Below are 22,713 nucleotides of genomic sequence, written 5' to 3' on the forward strand. Positions count from 1 at the left end.
GACCACCATTGGACATTTCCCAGCAGCCCCCCCATCGCCACCATCGGACCTCGCCACCCGCCCCCGACCACCATTGGACATTCCCCAGCAGCCCCCCCACCCCCACCATCGGACCTCGCCACCTGCCCCCGACCACCATTGGACATTCCCCAGCAGCTCCCCCAACCCCCGCCACCACCATCGGACCTCGCTACCCGCCCCCGACCACCATTGGAACTTCCCCAGCAGCCCCCCCACCCCCCGCCCCCCACGACCACCATCAGACCTCGCCACCCGACCCCGACCACCATTGGACCTTCCCCAGCAGCGCCCCCACCCCCACCATCGGACCTCGCCACCTGCCCCCGACCACCATTGGACATTCCCCAGCAGCGCCCCCACCCCCCACCCCCACCATCGGACCTCGCCACCCGCCCCCGACCACCATTGGACATACCCCAGCAGCTCCCCCACCCCCCACCCCCCACCCTCGGACCTCGCCACCCGCCCCCGACCACCATTGGACCTTCCCCAGCAGCCCCCCCACCCCTCAAGACCACCATCGGACCTCGCCACCTGCCCCCGACCACCATTGAATGCCATAGAAAGCCTGTGGGCAGTTGTAAGTGTAATGAACAGCTGGCACTGGTCATTTGCTGCTGACAGCTAATTCTGGGCCACTAAGTTATTAATTTTCTAAGTAAGTTTGCCATTATTTCAGAACAAAATTACTGGACATCGGTTGTCACAATCTGGTTTCTGGCAGCCCATTTGCATATCTTTTCAATTCCTTGGCACTGGCTCACTATTTTATTTAATCTTAACATTTTAAAATCTTTAAATGATTTGGTGATACAGACTCAGATTTTAAGATCACATCCTTTTATTTGGAAAAATCTTAGAAGACACAATGGAGAACTGGTGACACACAAAACAAAAACAAGAGACTATGGGACAAAAATGGCTATTCAACCCACCAAGTCCAATTCTTCTACAGTCCATGTACAATTCATTGTGTCACATACCTTATCCTACCCGTTTAATCCCACCCCACCACCCCCATAATATTTCTAACTACTTACCTAATCTTACATCCCATATTAGATTACTAGTCTTTTTTCACATGGTCAAAATGATCCACAGAACATTTGATCATCTCAATCTGTACTTGGAGCCCTTAATTCCATTCCTAACCAGATAATTAGCCAGTTTTTTTTAATGTTAACTGATATACTGATACAAATCTACAACTGTGCAGGGAAAACCCTTTCTGTTTAAAGTCTTATTTAAAGCTATTTTTAAAGTTTTGAAAAACTAAATTCAGTAAAGTTCATACACTTTCTTGACTTTGGCTTATTACAGGCTGCATTACATAGTAGTTGCAAGTATGGCACAGTACAGGGTAAATACAGTCAGGATCTTAAAGAGTTTAGAATTTTGTTAGCACTTAAGTGTTGACAGCTGATAGGATCAGGATATTTTCCTGGATACGGGGAGGGGAAGGAGGATAGCGTGGCCTAGTTATATGCTCACAAGTTAAATGAATAACCTGCTTGATCTACATTATCCATTCCGCTCAGTTCTCTGGTTTCATAGTATCACAGAAACGTGCCTCACAGGAGGCCGCCATTTGGCACATCGTGCCTATACTGGCTCTTTGAAAGGTCAGCCGTGTTTAGTCCCACACCCCTGCTTTATATCCAGAACCCTGTAAGTTCCCCATTCTCAAGTACCTGTCCAACTCCCTTTTCAAATTAGTTATGGAATCAGCTTCCACCATCTTTTCAGGTGGAGCGTTACTGATCCCGACAACACCCGGAGTGAAAACATTTCTCATGTCCTGTCAAAATCTTTTGCCAATGATTTTAAATCTATGACCACTGGTTATTGACAAAACTTGGAAGTATAGCGAACAGTGAGGAGGCTAGTGATAGACTTCAAGAAGACATAGCTAGGCTGGTGAAATGGGCGGACACGTGGCAGATGAAATTTAACGCAGAAAAGTGCGAAGTGATATTTTGGTAGGAAGACCGAGGAGAGGCAATCTAAACTAAAGGGTACAATCCCAAAGGGGGTGTATGAACAGAGAGACCTGGGGGTATACGTGCACAAATCGTTGAAGGTGGCAGGGCAGGTTGAGAAAGCAGTTAAAACGGAGATGAGGAATTTCTTCTCTCAGAGGGTCGTGAATCTTTGGAATTCTCGACACCTGTAGCCCACATGTTTGTTAGTCCTGTTCCTTCAGCAGAGCTCTCATAATGAAGATTCCCCAAACTACTGAGCATCTCCCAGCTTTTCTGGTGCTGAATTGTTTGGATATTATCATGAGATCCGCTTGAACAAGAAGTCCAACTTCCTCGACCACTGTCTGCTGCATCAAGAGAAGTTCGATCTCCCTGGCCCTGGGTTAACTCCTCCATACTCGGTGAAGACAGTACTGCCGCTCCTGCAGACAGACTTCCTCTGCCCTCTGTGCTTGTTGATGTCTAGGAACTAAATAAGAGAAAGCACTGATTTAAATGTTGGGAAAAAATAATGAAAATTACAGTCTCACATTTAAATGATATTCCACAGATTGAAAGTTAGCTCAACCGTTACAATATTCATTAAAGGAAAAAAGTATAATGATCACATTGCTCCCGATTGGACCCCTTAAATTTAAATTACTATCGGAGCATCAGCACCATGGAGTGCAGGCATGTGGTCACATCACAATTCCCAAATCACTGATTTCCTGATCTTCAGTCAAATTATTGGGGGGGAAGAGAAAGAATTATTATTGTGTGCCGTAGCGGTTTGTTACAACTGAGTGGCTTGCTCGGCCATTTCAGAGGGCAGTTAAGAGTCATCCACATTGCTGTGGGTCTGGAGTCGCATATTGGCCAGAGCAGGTAAGGACGGCAGATTTCCTTCAAGGACATTAGTGAACCAGATGGGTTTTTACGACAATCTGATCGTTTCATGGTCACCATTACTGAGACTAGCTTTTTATTCCAGATTGTTTTAATTAACTGAAGTTAAATTCCCGAGCTGCCGTGGTGGGATTTGAACTCACGTCATTAGTCCAGGCCTCCGGATTACTACTGACACGACCACTACGCTACCGTTTATAACAGTGAATGCCAAAGTTGGCTCCTACCCCTCATAATTAAGATAATAGCCAGTGAGTTGTTCTGCAGAAGCTGCCACTGTTTGCAGTGGCAATGTTCCTCATATGCTTGGCTAAAGGCTACAAGTACAGGACAGAGTGCATGTTTTCACCTCCAGCAAACCACCTACTTAATGAGCTAGTTGGAAACTAAATGAGGCCGAATTAGCCGTCACCTTAGACTCGAATGCAGCAAACACTAGAATAGCAAACTTTTTATCATTGCAGCACTTCAAACCATAGCGAAGTGTTTGAAAAACAACAAAAACTTGCTCCAACCTGATAAAGGATTGATCTGGGTCAACTGCTGATCGCCTTTCCAGTCTTCTTTCTATACCCAAGCCTAAATGTGAATCTCTAACACTGACACAATGTCACTGTCGCCGGTCACCATGGAGGCTGACAGATACTGAGTCGAAGGAGGAATTGCTGACAATGCTGGAGTGGGAGGAACTTTCACTGTGACCAGAGGCTGAAAAATTATCCGCAGGAGGACTTGGTGCCAAAGCAAAACCTGGGAAATAGAAAGATTCAAATTAGACAGTAGCCAAATTTTAATACCAGTTATGTACATGGAAGAGCTGGGGAAGAGAAATAATCTGAATTTCATTAGTATTAAAGTATTGCTTCATATCCATCGCACTAATTAACTTATTCATTAAACCTGGACTGTTATAAAATCAGTATACTGGAGGAAGCCACCCGAATAAAGGATCTCCACCGAACAAAAACAATGCCATTCAGGTCCAAACACATCTACAGACACCGAGGGGGAAAAATTGGGTCGCGCCCCGAAAAAATTAGCGCCCCTGCGCCCGAAATTCACTGGTAGTGCCCCAAGAGGGGAGTGGGGTGCTACTGGAAGCGCCCCGCCTCCCTCTTGGGGAGCTGCGGGTGAATATCACAGCGCTACGTGCAGCAGTACTGCAGGACTTCCTCCCTTTATTAAAGGGGGGGGCCTAGTGCAGCGCGACCCGGGGCCCAGCTGGGCAACCAGGGATTGGAATGCCGGCAAAAGAGCCCGGCGCTCAAGAGAAGTGCCGGACTCACGGAATGCAGCCGGCACCCTGCGGGGGGGCTACATAGAAGGCTGGGGACAGCAGCGGGGGCAGGTGCTGTCAGACGGCAAGCAACAAAAATGGCTGCCTGGCACCTCCCTTTTAACTTGTGCTGCCCCAGCAGCAGGTAGGCCCCCCTGACCCTGTCGGACATAATGTCCGGTGGTAAGTCAGGGGGCGCTATCGAAGAGCGCGGCCAGGGCGCAAGTGGGGCGTTGCGCAAGGCGATGACGTCATTGCCGGCAGCGCAGCGCCGCGCTAACGGTCATCACCGCCGCAAACCTCCTGCTGAATTTCGCGGGGGGCGTTGGTGGCGCCGCACGCAGGCGCTAGTTGCTTTGCAGGAGGCACAAGTCAACCGAATTTCCCCCCCTCACCTCCTGTGCCATCACGGATATTGACTTCTGCTTTACCCCACAAGAAGAGACACATATAAACGGGTATTATCATATATCCTGAATTAAAAGAAGAAACCATTAATGGGGCAGTGACGGACACTATATGAGAAGGGTATACAAAGGCAATAAGGCCACAAGGAAAACTGATACCCGAACTGAGGCAGAGGGTGTAAAAAACTGATGGTCCTGAAACATCTGTTTCAATGTTAAAATGGAATTTAACCCTGAAAACTGTCCGGTGATGCATTTTGGGAGGACTAACAAGGCAAGGGAATACGCAATGAATGGTAGGACCTTAGGAAGGACAGAGGATCAGAGGGACCTTGGTGTGCATGTACATAAATCCCTGAAGGCAGCAGGACAGGTAGATAAGGTGGTTAAGAAGGCATATGGGATACTTATATTCTATGCCTCGGCTAATGAAGGCAAGAGCAGGGAGGTTATGCTGGAGCTGTTAGGCCACAGCTGGAATACTGTGTGCAGTTCTGGTCACCACACTACAGGAAGGATGTGATTGCATTAGAGAGGGTTCGGAGGAGATTCACCAGGGTGTTACCTGGGCTGGAGCGTTTCAGCTATGAAGAGAGACTGGATTGTTTTCCTTAGAGCAGAGAAGACTGAGGGGGGACCTGATTGAGGTGTACAAAATTATGAGGGGCATAGATAGGGTAGATAGAAAATAACTTTTCCCCTTAGTAGAGGGGTCAATAACCAGGGGACATAGTTTCAAGGTAAGGGGCAGGAGGTTTAGAGGGGATTTGAAGAAAAATGTTTTCACCCTGGATGGTTGGAATCTGGAACTCACTGCCTGAGAGGGTGGTAGAGGCAGGAACCCTCACAACACTCAAGAAGCATTTAGATGAGCACTTGAAATGCCAGAGCATACAAGGCTACGGACCAAGTGCTGGAAAATGGGATTAGAATAGACAGGGCTTGATGCCCAGCGCAGACACGATGGGCCGAAGGGCCTCTTTCTGTGCTGTAAAACTCTATCACTCTATGACTAATTTATTTTTCCAGTCCACTTTAGCCAGTTAAAGGGTAAGACAGTTGAAATGCCAAGTGTCCTATTCCTGCTCCTATTTCTTATTTTCTTATGTATTATACTGTCATCTAGTCATACTTATCTTGGCTAATTAGATTCCTGTTCTATCATGTTTCAGTTGAATACTGTAAAAGGTTGCTGAATCCCCTCGCCAATCTGGCTTTGCACAGCAACCCCACTTATCCCATAGGTCCATGGGGCATTGTTATTCTTGTTCCTGTTTTCACTTCCAAGAGAGGATGAAGAGCCTGATAGGTCCGACTGCCTGGAGCCAATGAGATCTCAGCTTACTGGCACCTGACAAACAGGATGAGAAAACCAATTTAGAAACCAAATCTGACGCTTGCTGTATCTCCCTTGAACAGAAGCAGGCTCTCATTTATCCAGACAACTTTTTCAGTGGTGAAGTTAGTCTGACTTATTCAGAGGAAGTTCTTCGGGACTTTTAACCAGAAATAATTAGTTAGCAGAAAGCCCAATTTTTCTCCCACCCATTAAAAATAATAGCTACAAGATTGTCTACGACATGAAATACCGGTACATACAAAGGCAACCATTCCACACTTTTACACAATAACTATGCCATGTACTCTAACCAACAAATTCACAGTGCATCAGATACTGCCATATCCTGGCATAGGTTAAGGCCTACACTGTTAAATGACATGCCCTCATACTGGACGTTATCTGTATACTACCAATTTTTAACACTTGTATTAAAAGTAACAAATGAAAAATATGAAAAAGGATATAATATTCATAAAAATATTACTGAAAGGAGAGTGCTCATTTTCACAGTCATGTACTCTGGTGAATATCTGGAGTCAGTCTGTAGTTTAAGAGTAATCTTTAATTATATAACAGTGAAAAATATAAGCACTGCTTATTGAATGAGGTACAGCTTGGGAGAGGTCAGAATTCTTAAAAATGGAAAAAGTCATTTATCTAATGTTTTTCAACATCCTGAAAGCAGCACTGGACAGCTTTCCATTGTGTTCTTGTGGAGATTCGGTCTAATTCCTATTGATAATGTGTTCCATGTTACTGGTGAGATGATGGTTTCATTCAAGTACATATTGAATCCTTCCATACAGAAACATACAGACTGAACTAAAAGATCGTCTAACTCACTGGTGAAACACTAGATTCTATCGTGCTACATTAGTTAGCTAAGCAGCTCTTAGTCAATGCAGCGATGGTGGCAAAATATTTCAACATTAATGGTATCCCAAGGTCATGTAATTATGCAGTACAAGACCTGAGCCAACAAATAGCAACAGGAGAAACAGGACTTTTTCCCAATTTACAATGGGAGTTGAGTGCCATGCTGGTCAGTTGCAGTTTGAAATGAAGAGGTTCAAATTTTCAACATGTAGTAAATGTATCTGTGGCAATTTAAACTATTTCTACGAGGCAAAAAAAACAGTTGAATTATTTACACCATTCCAATAAATTAAATTTACAAAGCACCGGGAGTCAGCTGTATTAGAGATAATATTATTGGATGTGTGTAAATGGATGTTATGGTATGTTTAATACTGCAATAATTAAGAATAATAGTGTGTTTAATGTAAAAAGTTATGGTAAAATATAGAAACATAGAAGATAGGGGCAGGAGTAGGCCATTCAGCCCCTCGAGCCTGCTCCGGCATTCAATGTGACCATGGCTGATCATCCAAATTCAGTACCCTGTCCTGCTTTCTCCCCATATCCCTTGATCCCTTTAGCCTTAAGAAATATTTCTAACTCCTTCTTGAATATATTTAATGAATTGGCCTCAACTGTCTTCTGTGGTAGAGAATTCCACAGGTTCACTGCTCCCTGGGTGAAGAAATTCCTCCTCATCTCTGTCCTAAATGGCCTACCCCTTATCCTTAGACTGTGACCCCTGGTTCTGGACTCCCCGGCCATCGGGAACAGCCTTCCTGCATCTAGTCTGTCTAGTCCTGTTAGAATTTTATAAGTTTCAATGAGATCCCCTCTCATTCTTCTAAACTCAAGTGAATATAAGCCTAATCGACCCAATCTCTCTTCATATGTCATCCCTGCCATCCCAGGTATCAGTCTGGTGAATCTTCGCTGCACTCCCTCCATGGCAAGAACATCCTTCCTCAGATAAGGCGACCAAAACTGCACACAATACTCAAGGGGCTAGAAATTCGGTTGGTAGCGCCACCGATTAGCGCCTAAAGAGGCCGAAAAGTGGGGCGCTAACCAATTTCCGGGCGGGCGCAGGGCGCCTAGCCCCATATTGAGCATGCATTTAGCGCCGGCGCTAAATCTTAGCGCCCGCTCATGGGCGCAGGCAGATTATGACGTCATTTGAGTGTGCAATGCATTTTGGGCGCCCCGGACCGGAAATTCAGTGGCGCCCCCCTCCGTAGCGCCTGGCGCTAATAGTGACAGCTTACCTGGAACCTTACCAAGTCGCTCTTGGGCTGGAGGAGCGTTATTTAAAGGGGACTGGTGTGGTTCAAAACCGGCAGCCATTTTTGGAGCACAACTTCCTCAAGAGCTACAAAGAGTTGCTGAGCTGCACACTGCGAGCCATTTGACCACTGAGCCAGCACAGGCAGACGAACTTCAGCCTTCTGACCATCACCTTGCTGTTGGTGAGCCTTACCAACGGGGAACCTTCCTGTGGGCACTTATTATGGGGGCTGCATTGGAGGGGAACGTCCTGCTGCTGAATCATCTGGAAAGCGCACTGAGACGCTGGGAGAGGGGGACGGGCATGGCCAGACGGAGGAGGGCCAACAGACGTCGCCACAGCAGACCTTACGCTGGCAGGGTTTTCCAACAGCAGTTTTCCTACATGAACATGTCGGAGGAGCAGTGTGTCAGAAGGCTGTGATTTAGAAAGGAGGTGGTGACTGAGCTGTGCCAGCTGCTTCAGCCAGATCTGCAGCCTCAGATAAGGTGCAGGACATCTCTGTCGGTGGCTGAGAAGATGCCTGCTGGCCTGAACTTCTACGCGAGCGGCTCTTCTCAGGCTGCGTGTCAGAAGCTGATCAGAAGTAGCTTCTAGGCCCCTCTCACGGAATGCTTGCTGCCATTCCAAGAACAGGAATGGAACCGGTCTGATACCCCCAAGCCTGTGAAGGGCAAGATGCATGTAAATTGCAGACATGGCCATTGTAAATGAAGAAAGTGCTTCATTACACAAAATGTGGTTCCTTCAAACATGAGAAAGCTGTGGCAACAGAAAGCAAAACTAATACACTGACACATAACTGCCTCTCACACCCGGGAGACTGTCTAAAACATACATCACATTCCGACCATCTTCCTTGGCCTTGATTCCACTGCGCCAACCAAAGCATCCAATGCCCCATCAGTGAGGCGTTCCGCCCTCTGCCTCACCCTTTCCATGTCATGCTAGGCTGGTGCGCCACAGGTAGGCTCCCACCGATTTGAAGGCCGACAAGGCAGTGAGTGTGTCTGCTGATGCCAATTGACCAGCCCCTTTAAGAGCTGGCCGGCGCCAGTGTGTCTCAGGGAAAGTGATTATTGACAGCACCTGCGCTGCGCCCCGCCGCCGCGAAATTGGGTTGCGCCGCCGGGTTAGCGCCTTAGGAGTCTCGTGCAGCGCCTGATTTAGCGCCGCAATCACCTTCAGGGGTGCTGCAACCCAATATCGCTCTAGGTGGCACTAAATTGCGCCTGGCGCTAAACTTTGCGCTTTGCCAGGACTAGCGCCCCAAATGGGGCGATACCGAATTTCTAGCCCAAGGTGTGGTCTCACCAAGGCCCTGAACAACTGCAGCAAGACATCCTTGCTCCTGTACTCGAATCCCCTCGCTATGAAGGCCAGCATACCATTTGCCTTCTTAACCGCCTGCTGCACCTGCATGCTTACCTTCAGCGACTGGTGCATAAGGACACCCAGGTCTCATTGCACTTCCCCTTTTCCCAATCTATTGCTGTTCAGATAATAATCTGCCTTCCTGTTTTTGCCACCAAAGTGGATAACCTCGCATTTATCCACATTATACTACATCTGCCATGCATCTGCCCAATCGCCCAACCTGTCCAAATCATACTGGAGTTTCTCTGCAACCTCCTCACAGCACACACGCCCATCCAGCTTTGTGTCGTCTGCAAACTTGGAGATATTACATCTAGTTCCCTTGTCTCGATCATTAATATATATTGTGAATAACTGGGGTCCTAGCACCGATCCCTGCGGTACCCCACTAGTCACTGCCTTCCACTCGGAAAAAGACCCGTTTATTCCAACTCTTTGCTTCCTGTCTGCCAACCAGTTTTCTATCCAAGTCAGTACCTTACCCCCAATCCCATGTGCTTTAACTTTGCATGCTAGTCTCTTATGCGGGACCTTATCGAAAGCCTTCTGAAAGTCCAAATACACCACATCCACTGGTTCTCCCTTATCTATTCTAGCAGTTACATCCTCAAAAAATTCCAGTAGATTAGTCAAGCATGATTTACCTTTTGTAAATCCATGTTGACTTTGTCCGATCCTGTCACTGTTTTCCAAGTGCTCTGCTATTACATCTTTTATAATGGACTCTAGCATTTTCCCCACTACCGATGTCAGGCTTACCAGTCTGTAATTCCCCTTTTTTCTCTCCCACCGTTTTTAAATAGTGGAGTTACATTAGCTACCTTCCAATCCATGGGAACTGTTCCAGAGTCTATAGAATTTTGGAAGATGACCAGCAATGCATCTACTATTTCTAGGGCCACTTCCTTAAGTACCCTAGGATGTAGATTATCAGGCCCTGGGGATTTATTGGCCTTCAATCCCGTCAATTTCCCTAACACCATTTCCCTACAAATACTGATTTCATTCAGTTCCTCCCTCTCATTAGACCCTATGTTTCCCGACATCTCTGGGAGTTTATTTGTGCCCTCCTTTGTGAAGACAGAACCAAAGTATGTACTTAATTGGTCTGCCATGTCTTTGTTCCCCATTATAAATTCCCCTGATTCTGACTGCAAAGGACCTAGTTTTGCTATTTGTCAGTACAGCCATGTTTATCATCATACTCTGAGGAGCTCCTTTCTGTTTCAAGCAAGATAGACATTGGGCTGCTTAAAACTAGCAAACACCACACTTCTTCCATTGACATGGTAATGCACATAATGGGCCAGAAATTTGGGTCGGAGGCTTTCCGCGGGTGCAAGCTCCCGACCTGCACTTACCTAGCGCGTCGGCCGTTGTGCTGTGGGCCCGCATCGGATTCCGATCCTGGGCCTCCTTCAACTGCCGGCGCGCAGTTAGTTCGAAGTGTCCCCTGGGATCATGTGGGCCATGGAGAGCCAATCGTAGCAGGGAATCTCTATTCATAGATTTGACAGAAAGACTTGTCAAATCTATGAATTAGAGATCGGCCCCAAAACATAACTAAAACTTCAAATACATTTTTTTTTTAATCACATTTTAAAAATAACTATAAATTACATAAAATAACTATTTTAAACAATAATTTAAATTTTTGAAAAAATTAATTACACTTTTTAACGGGGCTAAAAACAAACTTACCTTTCTTTAAAGTATTTAAAAATAAAAAACCTGTGGAAAAAATGTTTTAATTTTACTTAATACACCACTTACCTTGTTAAAAGCAGGCCTTGCGACTGCTTTTTAAAAGCGTAGCTGCTGGAGACTTACCCTCCTGGAGAAACCTGTAAAAAAGAAGAAACAGGTATACCGATTTGGATACTGTTGAGGGGGATGACTCACCAGGGGAAGGCAGTAGCAGCCAACTTCCTGGCACTGGGGGTGCTCCTGCTGCCCAGGAAGGGAGGAAAAAGAGTGGGAGAGCAATAGTGGTAGGGGATTCTATAGTAAGGGAAACAGATAGGCGTTTCTGTGGCCGTAGACGTGAATCCAGGATGGCTTGTTGCCTCCCTGATGCCAGGGTCAAGGATGTCACTGAGCGGCTGCAGGGCATTCTGGAGGGGGAGGGTGAACAGCCAGAGGTCGTGGTCCACATTGGTACCAACGACATAGGTAAAAAGAGGGATGAGGTCCTGCAGCAAGAATTTAGGGAGCTAGGTGGAAGATTAAAGAGCAGGACCTCAAAGGTTGTAATCTCTGGATTACTCCCGGTGCCCCGTGCTAGTGAGTATAGGAATAGGAAGATAGAACAGATGAATGCGTGGCTAAAGGGATGGTGCAGGAGGGAGGGCTTTAGTTTCCTGGATCACTGGGTCTGCTTCTGGGAAAGGTGGGACTTGTACAAGTCGGACGGTTTACACCTGAACCAGAGGGGGACCAATATCCTTGCGGGGAGGTTTGCTAGCACTGCTGGGGGGGGTTTAAACTAACTTGGCAGGGGGATGGGATACAGAGTGGAACTATAGTAGGGGGTGATTTACAGCCAAATACAGAGGGAAAAACAAGTCAGCTGGGAAGGCAGAGCAAATATGTGAAGGCAAAAGGGAATATGGCAAGGCTGGAAGGCATTTATTTTAATGCAAGGAGTCTTGCAAATAAGGTGGATGAACTGAAGTTGTTGTTGAACACATGGGAGTACGATATTGTTGCTATCACGGAGACATGGTTGAGGGAGGGTCAGGACTGGCAGCTCAATATTCCGGGGTATAGAATCTTCAGGCGAGACAGAGGGGGGTGTAAAAGGGGAGGGGACGTTGCAATATTAATTAAGGAATCAATTACTGCTGTAAGGAGGGATGATATATTAGCGGGTTCCTCTAATGAGGCCATATGGGTAGAACTTAAAAACAAAAAGGGGGCAAGCACTTTGCTGGGAGTGTACTATAGGCCCCCAAACAGTCAGGGGGAGATAGAGGAACAGATATGTAGGCAAATCTCAGAGAAGTGCGAAAATAATAGGGTAATAATAGTGGGGGATTTCAACTTCCCCAATATTAATTGGGATAGTCAGAGTGTGAAAGGCTTAGAGGGTGCAGAATTCTTAAAGTGCATCCAGGAGAGCTTTTTGAGCCAACATGTAGAAAGTCCTACAAGAGAGGGGGCGGTACTGGACCTAATTCTAGGGAATGTAGCCGGGCAAGTGGTGGAAGTGTCAGTAGGAGAGCATTTTGGCGACAGTGACCATAATTCGGTGAGATTTAAGGTGGTCATGGAAAAAGACAAAGACGGCCCGGAAATAAGGGTTCTAAATTGGGGGAAGGCCGATTTTAATATGATAAGGCAGGATCTGGCCAAAGTGGACTGGGAGCAGCTACTTATAGGAAAATCCACATCAAAGCAGTGGGAGACTTTCAGAAGGGAAATAGAGAGAGTACAACGCCAACATGTTCCTGTAAAGGTCAAGGGTGGGACCAACAAGCAAAGGGAACCTTGGATGACAAGGGATATACAAAAATGCATTAGGAAAAAAAAGAGGGGCTTTTGGCAGTTACAAAAGACTAAAGACGGAGGAAGCCCTAGAGGAGTATAAAAAGTGCAGGGGCATACTTAAAAAAGAAATTAGGAGGGCGAGGAGGGGCCATGAAATAACACTGGCGAGCAAAATAAAGGAAAATCCTAAGATGTTTTATAAGTATATTAAGGGCAAGAGGATAACCAGGGAAAGGGTAGGGCCCATTAGGGACCAAAGTGGCAATCTGTGTGTAGAGCCAGATGATGTAGGCGGGGTTTTAAATGAATTTTTTGCATCTGTGTTCCCTATGGAGAAAGACGATATAGACATAGAAATCGGGCAAGGGGACTGTGACATTCTTGAACATGTTAGCATCGAGAGGGAGGAGGTACTAGCGGTTTTAGCAGGCCAAAAAGTGGATAAATCCCCAGGCCCGGATGAGATGTATCCCAGGCTGTTGTGTGAGGCAAAGGAGGAGATTGCAGGGGCTCTGACACAAATTTTCAGAACCTCTCTGGCCACAGGGGATGTACCAGAGGACTGGAGAACAGCTAACGTAGTACCATTATTCAAGAAGGGTAGCAGGGATAAACCAGGGAATTACAGGCCAGTGAGCCTAACATCTGTGGTAGGGAAATTATTGGAAAAAATTCTGAGAGCCAAAATTAGTCTCCACTTGGAGAGGCAAGGATTAATCGGGGATAGTCAGCATGGCTTTGTCAAGGGTAAATCATGTCTGACCAATCTGATTGAATTTTTCGAGGGGGTGACTAGGTGTGTGGATGAGGGAAATGCTGTGGATGTGGTTTACATGGATTTCAGTAAAGCTTTTGACAAAGTCCCGCATAGGAGACTGGTCAAGAAGGTAAGAGCCCATGGGATCCAGGGTGCCTTGGCGCATTGGATCCTAAACTGGCTGAGTGGCAGGAGGCAGAGGGTGATGGTCGAAGGTTGCTTTTGTGACTGGAAGCCTGTGTCCAGTGGGGTACCTCAGGGATCGGTGCTGGGTCCCTTGCTGTTTGTGATCTACATAAATGATTTGGATGAGAATGTAAAAGGTATGATCAGTAAGTTCGCAGATGACACGAAAATTGGTGGGGTGGTAAATTGCGAGGAGGAAAGCCTCAGGCTACAGGACGATATAAACGGGTTGGTCAGATGGGCGGAAAAGTGGCAAATGGAATTTAACCCTGAAAAGTGCGAGGTGATGCATTTTGGACGGACAAATAAGGCAAGGGAATACACAATGAGTGGTAGGACCCTAGGAAGTACAGAGGGTCAGAGGGACCTTGGTGTACATGTACATAGATCCCTGAAGGCAGCGGAACAGGTAGATAAGGTGGTTAAAAAGGCATATGGGATACTTGCCTTCATTAGCCGAGGCATAGAATATAAGAGCAGGGAGGTTATGATGGAGCTGTACAAAACGCTGGTGAGGCCACAGCTGGAGTACTGTGTGCAGTTCTGGTCGCCTCACTATAGGAAGGATGTGATTGCTTTGGAGAGGGTGCAGAGAAGATTCACCAGGATGTTACCTGGGATGGAGCGCCTCAGCTATGAAGAAAGACTAAACAGGCTGGGGTTGTTTTCCTTGGAGCAAAGAAGGCTGAGGGGGGACCTGATTGAGGTGTACAAAATGATGAGGGGCATAGATAGGGTAGATAAAGAGGAACTTTTCCCCTTAGTAGGGGGGTCAATAACAAGGGGGCATAGATTCAAGGTAAGGGGCAGGAGGTTTAGAGGGGATTTGAGGAGGAACTTTTTCACCCAGAGGGTGGTTGGAATCTGGAACTCACTGCCTGAAAGGGTGGTAGAGGCAGGAACCCTCATAACATTCAAGAAGCATTTGGATGAGCACTTGAAATGCCATTGCATACAAGGCTACGGACCAAATGCTGGAAAATGGGATTAGACTGGACAGGGATTGATGGACGGCGCAGACACGATGGGCCGAAGGGCCTCTTTCTGTGCTGTATAACTCTATGACTCTTTGGCCTAGAAATTCAGTGGGCTTTGCGCCCAGTTACCGCCCAAAGAGGGCTTCTGCGCCAGTCTGCAAACTTCGGGCGAACTTCATTGACGCGCTAATTGCGGCGGTAGCCGTTAGCGCTGCGCCGCCACCGATGACGTCATCGGTGTGCGCAGCGCCCCAGTTCCGCCCCGACACTGGCCCGATCCCTATCTTCAGTAGCGGCCGCCTCTTCCGTGGCAGCCGCTAATAACATTCGGAGACCGGGTCCGTACAGCAGCCTTAGTGGGGCGCTTTAAGGTGAAGGTGCGGCCGGCCGCTTTTTCGGCGGCTGCCTGCCCGCACCTCCTTCCCCGGCCTCCTCCACCACCCCCCCCCCCCCCGCGGCATTGCCGGCTGGTATCCGTGAGCCCGGCACTTCTCCATTGTGCCGGGCTCTTTTGCCAGCACTCGCGATCGGGGCTCCGGCTGCTGCAGGCACCTCCCCCTTAAGAGAGGGAGGAAGGCCTGCAGTACCGCAGCCTGCCGCTCCGCTGCGGGTGGCGCTGCGGCCACTAGCGCGCCGATATTCAGTTTCAGCGCCCCAAGCAGGGGCGGCCACACCATTGAACAGCGGCCGTCCTCGACTTTGGGCGCTGAAACTGAATATCGGCTGGGCGCGAGTGGCTCCGCGCCCAGCGGTAAATTCTGGCCGCCAGCGAGCTGGCGGGGCTATAGCTAATTTCTAGGCCTATGACTCTAAGTTCCAGCCATACGTGCTGCCTCTCCGGCGCATGCATTCGACCTGTGAATCCCTTCTTTCAAGGGAACGGAAGTTCTGGTTGTATTGATTTCTTTGTGGGTTCAATGACGACACATTGATGAAAGAGATTCTATTTTAATCTAAAGTTTGTTTAACTATCTTAACAGCATTGCAGGAGACACCATCTTAGAGATCTATCTAAAACGAAACTAAAACTAAACTGCTTCTCTCTCACATGCCCTCTGCTGGTAAGGCATAAGTAATCACACAGGCAAATATGCTGGTAAGGCATCATAATCAAACAGGCAAATACCATCACTATTTGCTGATATCATTACACTGGTTTCCTGCGAATGCGCAGTACATGCACGAAACCGGCACTTCTGTTGACCCTACGCGTGAGTACCCAGCCCGTACTCACCCGTGGGGACCCAAATTTCATATGAATAACCACTAGAGGGGAGTGATGCGACAGATTTGGGCATATGGGCTAAGCAGACGAAAATATTTGCTTGTAGCAGATTGGAAATCTCAAATCCTATCAGTATTTGTACCACAGCACATTAGCAAATACACTGCTTTTTCATAGGTTTGGGAAGGGCACATCTTTGGGTCTGGTGCATTTTCTTTCTAAGATGCTACCTTTCCTTGGCGAGGTCTGAGGAGATGTAGGAGGAGACGACAGCTGGGATGATGTGTTTGATATAGTATCTTCTGCTTGCTTTTTATTTCGATCCAAATTTGCTTCTTCAGACAAGGACAGAATTTTCTTCAAAGCTTGAGGAGAATGGGTACCTGAAGGACAGAAATTGGAGTAGCAATGCAGTTAAAGTAACCCTGTTCATTTCAACACATACAAAGCAAAATAATGCTGAACAAATATACAATTGTAAAGAAAAGATATTCAAATTCACAAGTCTTTGGAACAAAAGCACTTGATATTTTACTGAAATGGCTCTGCAGACAGGTTATTTTTCAAGCACACTTTGTGGAAGGGAAATAGCAAACGCTTAGTTCAAAAGCAGAGCAGCAAATTATTCTTTAAAATGTTATTACCAAATGGAGGGAGGTCTTTAAATTGCACGTTCTTGTGTGATGGATACAGTGATACAGCTGGGACCTGGAGGGCCTGATTTACTTTCTGCTGCTGCTTCTGATGCTGTGCCCCTGATCTGGGAGCAACTGGAGATGTATCTGAAAGTTTCCCTGCTTTCTTTTCTCCTCTGCTCTTGGCTACTAGATACCAATGAAGAAAGAAATTACATATGTACAGATTTCATTGAAAAAACAAGATTCCAACTGACAATTTTTAAATCACTTAACTTGCTGTCACTTATAAAGATATGTATTTCTTGGAATGGGGGAATGAAACATGCTGCAATTCAGCTTTGTTTCAAATGCTTTGGTATTAGTTGATTTGATTTTTATTTTTGGTCCCTGCGGTTTTTGTTTCAGAAGTGTAACATCTCGTGCAACAATGTCATCATGGTGCAGGTCACAAGACTCACAGCTGCAAAGGACAGTTTGTAAAACTATAGTTGTCCTTTAGTTTTACAAGTTGTGGAAAGGAATTAACACAAAAAAGGTTGAAAAATCTTTTCTTCCACCTGAGGGGGAATAAAAAATATATAGTTTTCAGTTTTACTTTATAAAACATTGTTGAACTGGTACAATGAACTGGAGCACCAGTGAGCTGTACCAGAGTGAGCTTTTAATTCCAGCCATGTACTCGCTTCAGAGATACGTCCTGAGCAGAGTGAAGACAGTTTTCTAACCCAGTGAACTACCTATTCGCCATACTTTTGCATCAAAATATATAAGAAATAGTGCATATCGCACATGCCCCTGTCCTCATATCTTGGGTGTCACAATTGCACCTGATTGGCTTAAATTTCATATTCATATATTATGGTCGATTTTAAAGTTTTTCGATTTACTGTTTTAGCCTTACTTATTTTTCTCTTTGTGTCTCCATCTTTTTTCTCTGTAGGGAACATGCATGTGGGCCAGGAGTGTCACACAGCTGTGGGCCAAGGGGGGTCACGCAGCTGTGGGCCAAGGGGGGGTCGCACAGCTGTGTGCCAGGGGGGTCACGCAGCTGTGGGCCAAGGGGGGTCACACAGCTGTGGGCCAAGGGGGATCACGCAGCTGTGGGCCAAGGGGGGTCACACAGCTGTGTGCCAGGGGGGTCACACAGCTGTGGGCCAAGGGGGGTCACGCAGCTGTGGGCCAAGGGGGGTCACGCAGCTGTGGGCCAAGGGGGGTCACGCAGCTGTGGGCCAAGGGGGGTCACGCAGCTGTGGGCCAAGGGGGGGTCACACAGCTGTGGGCCAAGGGGGGTCACACAGCTGTGGGCCAAGGGGGGGTCACGCAGCTGTGGGCCAAGGGGGGTCACGCAGCTGTGGGCCAAGGGGGGTCACGCAGCTGTGGGCCAAGGGGGGTCACGCAGCTGTGTGCCAGGGGGGTCACGCAGCTGTGGGCCAAGGGGGGTCACACAGCTGTGGGCCAAGGGGGGGTCACACAGCTGTGGGCCAAGGGGGGGTCACGCAGCTGTGGGCCGGGGGGGTCACGCAGCTGTGGGCCAAGGGGGGTCACGCAGCTGTGGACCAAGGGGGGTCACGCAGCTGTGGGCCAGGGAGGTCACGCAGCTGTGGGCCAAGGGGGGTCACACAGCTGTGGGCCAGGGGGTCACACAGCTGTGGGTCAAGGGGGGTCACGCAGCTGTGGGCCAGGGGGTCACACAGCTGTGGGTCAAGGGGGGTCACACAGCTGTGGGCCAGGGGGTCACACAGCTGTGGGTCAAGGGGGGTCACGCAGCTGTGGGCCAGAGGGATGACGCAGCTGTAGGCCAGGGAGGTCACGCAGCTGTGGGTCAAGGGGGGTCACACAGCTGTGGGCCGGGGGGGGTCACACAGCTGTGGGCCGGGGGGGTCACATAGCTGTGGGCCAAGGGGGGGTCACGCAGCTGTGGGCCAGGGGGTTCACGCAGCTGTGGGCCGGGGGGGTCACATAGCTGTGGGCCAAGGGGGTCACGCAGCTGTGGGCCAGGGGGTTCACATAGCTGTGGGCCAAGGGGGTCACACAGCTGTGGGCCAAGGGGGGTCACGCAGCTGTGGGCCAGGGGGGATCACGCAGCTGTGGGCCAGGGGGGTCACACAGCTGTGGGCCGGGGGGGGTCACGCAGCTGTGGGCCGGGGGGGTCACGCAGCTGTGGGACAAGGGGGGTCACGCAGCTGTGGGCCAAGGGGGGTCACGCAGCTGTGGGCCGGGGGGGTCACGCAGCTGTGGGACAAGGGGGGTCACGCAGCTGTGGGCCAGGGGGGTCACGCAGCTGTGGGCCGGGGGGTCACGCAGCTGTGAGCCAGGCGCTGTGGGGCAGCAGCAGAATTGTATTCCACCACAAACTGTAAACTCATGGCCCGGCATATTCCTCACTCTACCATTACCATCAAGCCGGGGGACCAACCCTGGTTCAATGAGGAGTGCAGGAGCAGCACCAGGCATACCTAAAAATGAGGTGCCAACCTGGGGAGGCTGCAACACAGGACTGCATGCTAAAAAGCAGAAGCAGAATGCCATAGACAGGGCTAAGCGATCCCACAAACAACAGATCAGGTCAAAGCTCTGCTGTCCTGCCACATCCAGTCGTGAATATGGTGGACCATTAAACAACTAACGGGAGTAGGAGGCTCCATGAATATCCCCATCCTCAATGATGGTGGAGCCCAGCACGTGAGTGCAAAAGACATGGCTGAAGCATTTGCAACCATCTTCAGCCAGAAGTGCCGAGTGGATGATCCATATCGGCCTCCTCCTGAGGGCCTCACCATCACAGAAGCCAGTCTTCAGCCAATTTGATTCACTCCACGTGATATCAAGAAATGACTGAGCGCACTGGATACAGCAAAGGCTATGGGCCCCGACAACATCCCGGCTGTCGTGCTGAAGACTTGTGCTCCAGAACTAGCCGCACTTCTAGCCAAGCTGTTCCAGTACAGCTACAACACTGGCATCAGATACAGCCATATCCTGGCATGGGCTAAGGACTACACTGTTAAATGACATGCCCTCATACTGGATGTTATCTGTATACTACCAATTTTAACACTTGTATTAAAAGCAACAAATGAAAAATATGAAAAAGGATATAATATTCATAAAAAGGTATGAAGTAAATGTTACTGAAAGGAGAGTGCTCATTTTCACAGTCATGTACTCTGGTGAATATCTGGAGTCAGTCTGTAGTTTAAGAGTAATCTTTAATTATATAACAGTGAAAAATATAAGCACTGCTTATTGAATGAGGTACAGCTTGGGAGAGGTCAGAATTCTTAAAAATGGAAAAAGTCGTTTATCTAATGTTTTTCAACATCCTGAAAGCAGCACTGGACAGCTTTCCATTGTGTTCTTGTGGAGATTCAGTCTAATTCCTATTGATAATGTGTTCCATGTTACTGGTGCGATGATGGTTTCATTCAAGTACATATTGAATCCTTCCATACAGAAACATACAGACTGAACTAAAAGATCGTCTAACTCACTGGTGAAACACTAGATTCTATCGTGCTACATTAGTTAGCTAAGCAGCTATTAGTCAATGCAGCGATGGTGGCAAAATATTTCAACATTAATGGTATCCCAAGGTCATGTAATTATGCAGTACAAGACCTGAGCCAGCAAATAGCAACAGGAGAAACAGGACTTTTTCCCAATTTACAATGGGAGTTGAGTGCCATGCTGGTCAGTTGCAGTTTGAAATGAAGAGGTGCAAATTTTCAACATGAAGTAAATGTATCTGTGGCAATTTAAACTATTTCTACGAGGCAAAAAAAACAGCTGAATTATTTACACCATTCCAACGAATTAAATTTACAAAGCACCTGGAGTCAGCTGTATTAGAGATAATATTATTGGATGTGTGTAAATGCATGTTATGGTATTTTTAATACTGCAATAATTAAGAATAATAGTGTGTTTAATGTAAAACGTTATTGTAAAACAGTTTTGCTATTTGTCAGTACAGCCATGTTTATCATCATACTCTACTATGAGGAGCTTGTTGTGTATGTACCTTTAAGAGAATAACTGGTCTCAGACTGCAATACCGGCAGTGACCACCCCTGTATAAAAGGCGCTAGAGAGCCTCTGTTGGTTAGTTTCGTTTATGCCTTTCACCAGTAAAGACTTGTTTGTTTCTCTCCTGCTAGTCCGTGTCTCAATCATTCACGGACTTAACACTGGTGACGAGTTAGAAAGAACTTACCTGCAACTCAGCAGCAGCTCCGACGACGTTGAAGGTCGGAAGAAAAAAAAGAGTCCATTGAAACTCGAGGAACGGGCGTCGACCGTCAATCATCGGGTTCAAGGCTTTGCAGGAGCTACTTTCCAGAGCCAGGCTGGGTTCCTCGGTCCGTGGTTTCCCAGCTAATCGGGCTGGTGGCAGGTAGTGCTCTGATCCTTCCTGGGCTGCAGCGGGGCCGGGCAGCGAGTCGGGAAGCAAGGAGAGAGAGAGGGTGGAGCATACAGGGCGCGGCCGGTGTTTCGAAGCTGGGCAGTGTTCGGACCTCAGAAGAGGGAGGGAAGTGTTCCAGAGGGCCCGCTCCACGACGGGAAAATAATAAAAGAAAAAGAATACGCGCAAGAAACCGTGGAAAGCAGTGCTAACAACAGCGGGGAAGAAGGAAAAGCACGGGAGGCGCCATTTTGTTAAATCAGAGAAGAAGGCAAAGCGCGGGAGGCGCCATTTTAGATTTGCAAGATGCCGAAGACTGGCTGTATCACTGCTTTTGATAATACATTAGAGGACTGGACCACGTATGTGGAAAGAGTCGAGGTATATTTCGAGGCAAATTAAATAGCGGAGGGGAAAAGGCATCAATATTGCTAAACGTAATGGGCGCTAGAACGTACGGTCTATTGCGGGATCTGATTACTCCAGCCAAACCGAAGGCGAAGAGTTTTAACGAAATTGTTGCTGTCCTACAGGAACACTTAAACCCTGCACCGCTGTTGATAGCAGAAAGATTTAAATTCCACAGGAGAACTCAGCACAAAGGTGAGAGCAATGCTGAGTATCTTACGGAACTACACAAGCTATCAAAGCACTGCCAGTTCGGAGCAGGACTGGCAGATACCCTACGGGACAAATTTGTCTGTGGACTCCTGAGTGAAGGAACACAGAAGAAGTTACTCGCAGAAAAAGAGCTGACGTTAGATAAGGCTTTCAGCGTGGCAGTATCGTATGAAGCAGCAGCCAGGGGAGCTGCAGAAATTCAACAAAAACCACAGGAATACAGCACCCACGAAATGACACGGGGATTTGCAAAATGTTATCGCTGCGGCAGAACTAACCATGACCAGAAGGACTGCTGGTCCAAAGACAAAATATGCAGACAATGCGGGAAGATTGGACACATTGCACGAGTTTGTAGGTCTGGGAAGAAGACCAGCGACAACAAAAAGGCTACTAAGGAACCGTACAAGAAAGTACAAAAGATGACGGACAGTAGTTCCGAAGACCAGATGAGCGATAGTGAATCTGAGAACAGGAGATTAAGCTGTCTCAAACTTCACAATGTAATCGCAAAAGAGGATCACCGAACCATTTGGGTCACCCTCACAATAGCAGGGTCCCAAGTTAAAATGGAATTGGATACAGGATCAGCGCTAACCGTCATGAATCGACGAGACTATGAGCGGCTATTTTCACACATACCCTTAAGAGAGACATCCATCGTCTTGACGACGTATACGGGGCAAAAAGTATACCCCAGAGGAAAAATAAGGGTGCCTGTCGAATACAATGGCAAGAAAATACGGAAATTGTATCTCTACATACTGCCAAATGGTGGACCACCGTTATTGGGACGGGAATGGATCAGGAAGATAAACTTAGATTGGCATTCCATTCATGCAATGACGGTGGACGGTAAAAAAGATGAAGACGTCACTCCTGGACGATTGTCAACAATCTTAGCTAACGCCAAAGAGGTATTTCAACAAGAACTGGGCACGCTTAAAGGCGTAACCGCCTCGTTAAAAATAGAAGAGAATGC

The 22,713-nt window shown here is 47.7% G+C and overlaps 1 pseudogene across 1 annotated transcript in view; it reads right to left on the reverse strand.

Annotated features, from left to right (window-relative positions):
* Positions 1-839: 839 nt before the first annotated feature.
* Positions 840-22,713, reverse strand: part of LOC147109798 (rap guanine nucleotide exchange factor 2-like) — a 97,258-nt pseudogene continuing 75,384 nt past the window's right edge. Inside the window, exons 13-18 of the transcript XR_015080154.1 lie at positions 22,349-22,357; positions 19,336-19,347; positions 16,715-16,805; positions 16,301-16,453; positions 3,407-3,641; positions 840-2,472 (exon numbers count right to left, since the gene is read on the reverse strand). The product of XR_015080154.1 is annotated as a rap guanine nucleotide exchange factor 2-like (transcript). The remainder of the gene's footprint in view (positions 2,473-3,406; positions 3,642-16,300; positions 16,454-16,714; positions 16,806-19,335; positions 19,348-22,348; positions 22,358-22,713) is intronic.

This window comes from Somniosus microcephalus, chromosome 12 (assembly GCF_052327205.1).
Source record: "Somniosus microcephalus isolate GS21.2 chromosome 12, FLI_Smic_1.0, whole genome shotgun sequence".
NCBI classification, from domain to species: Eukaryota; Metazoa; Chordata; class Chondrichthyes; order Squaliformes; family Somniosidae; genus Somniosus; species Somniosus microcephalus.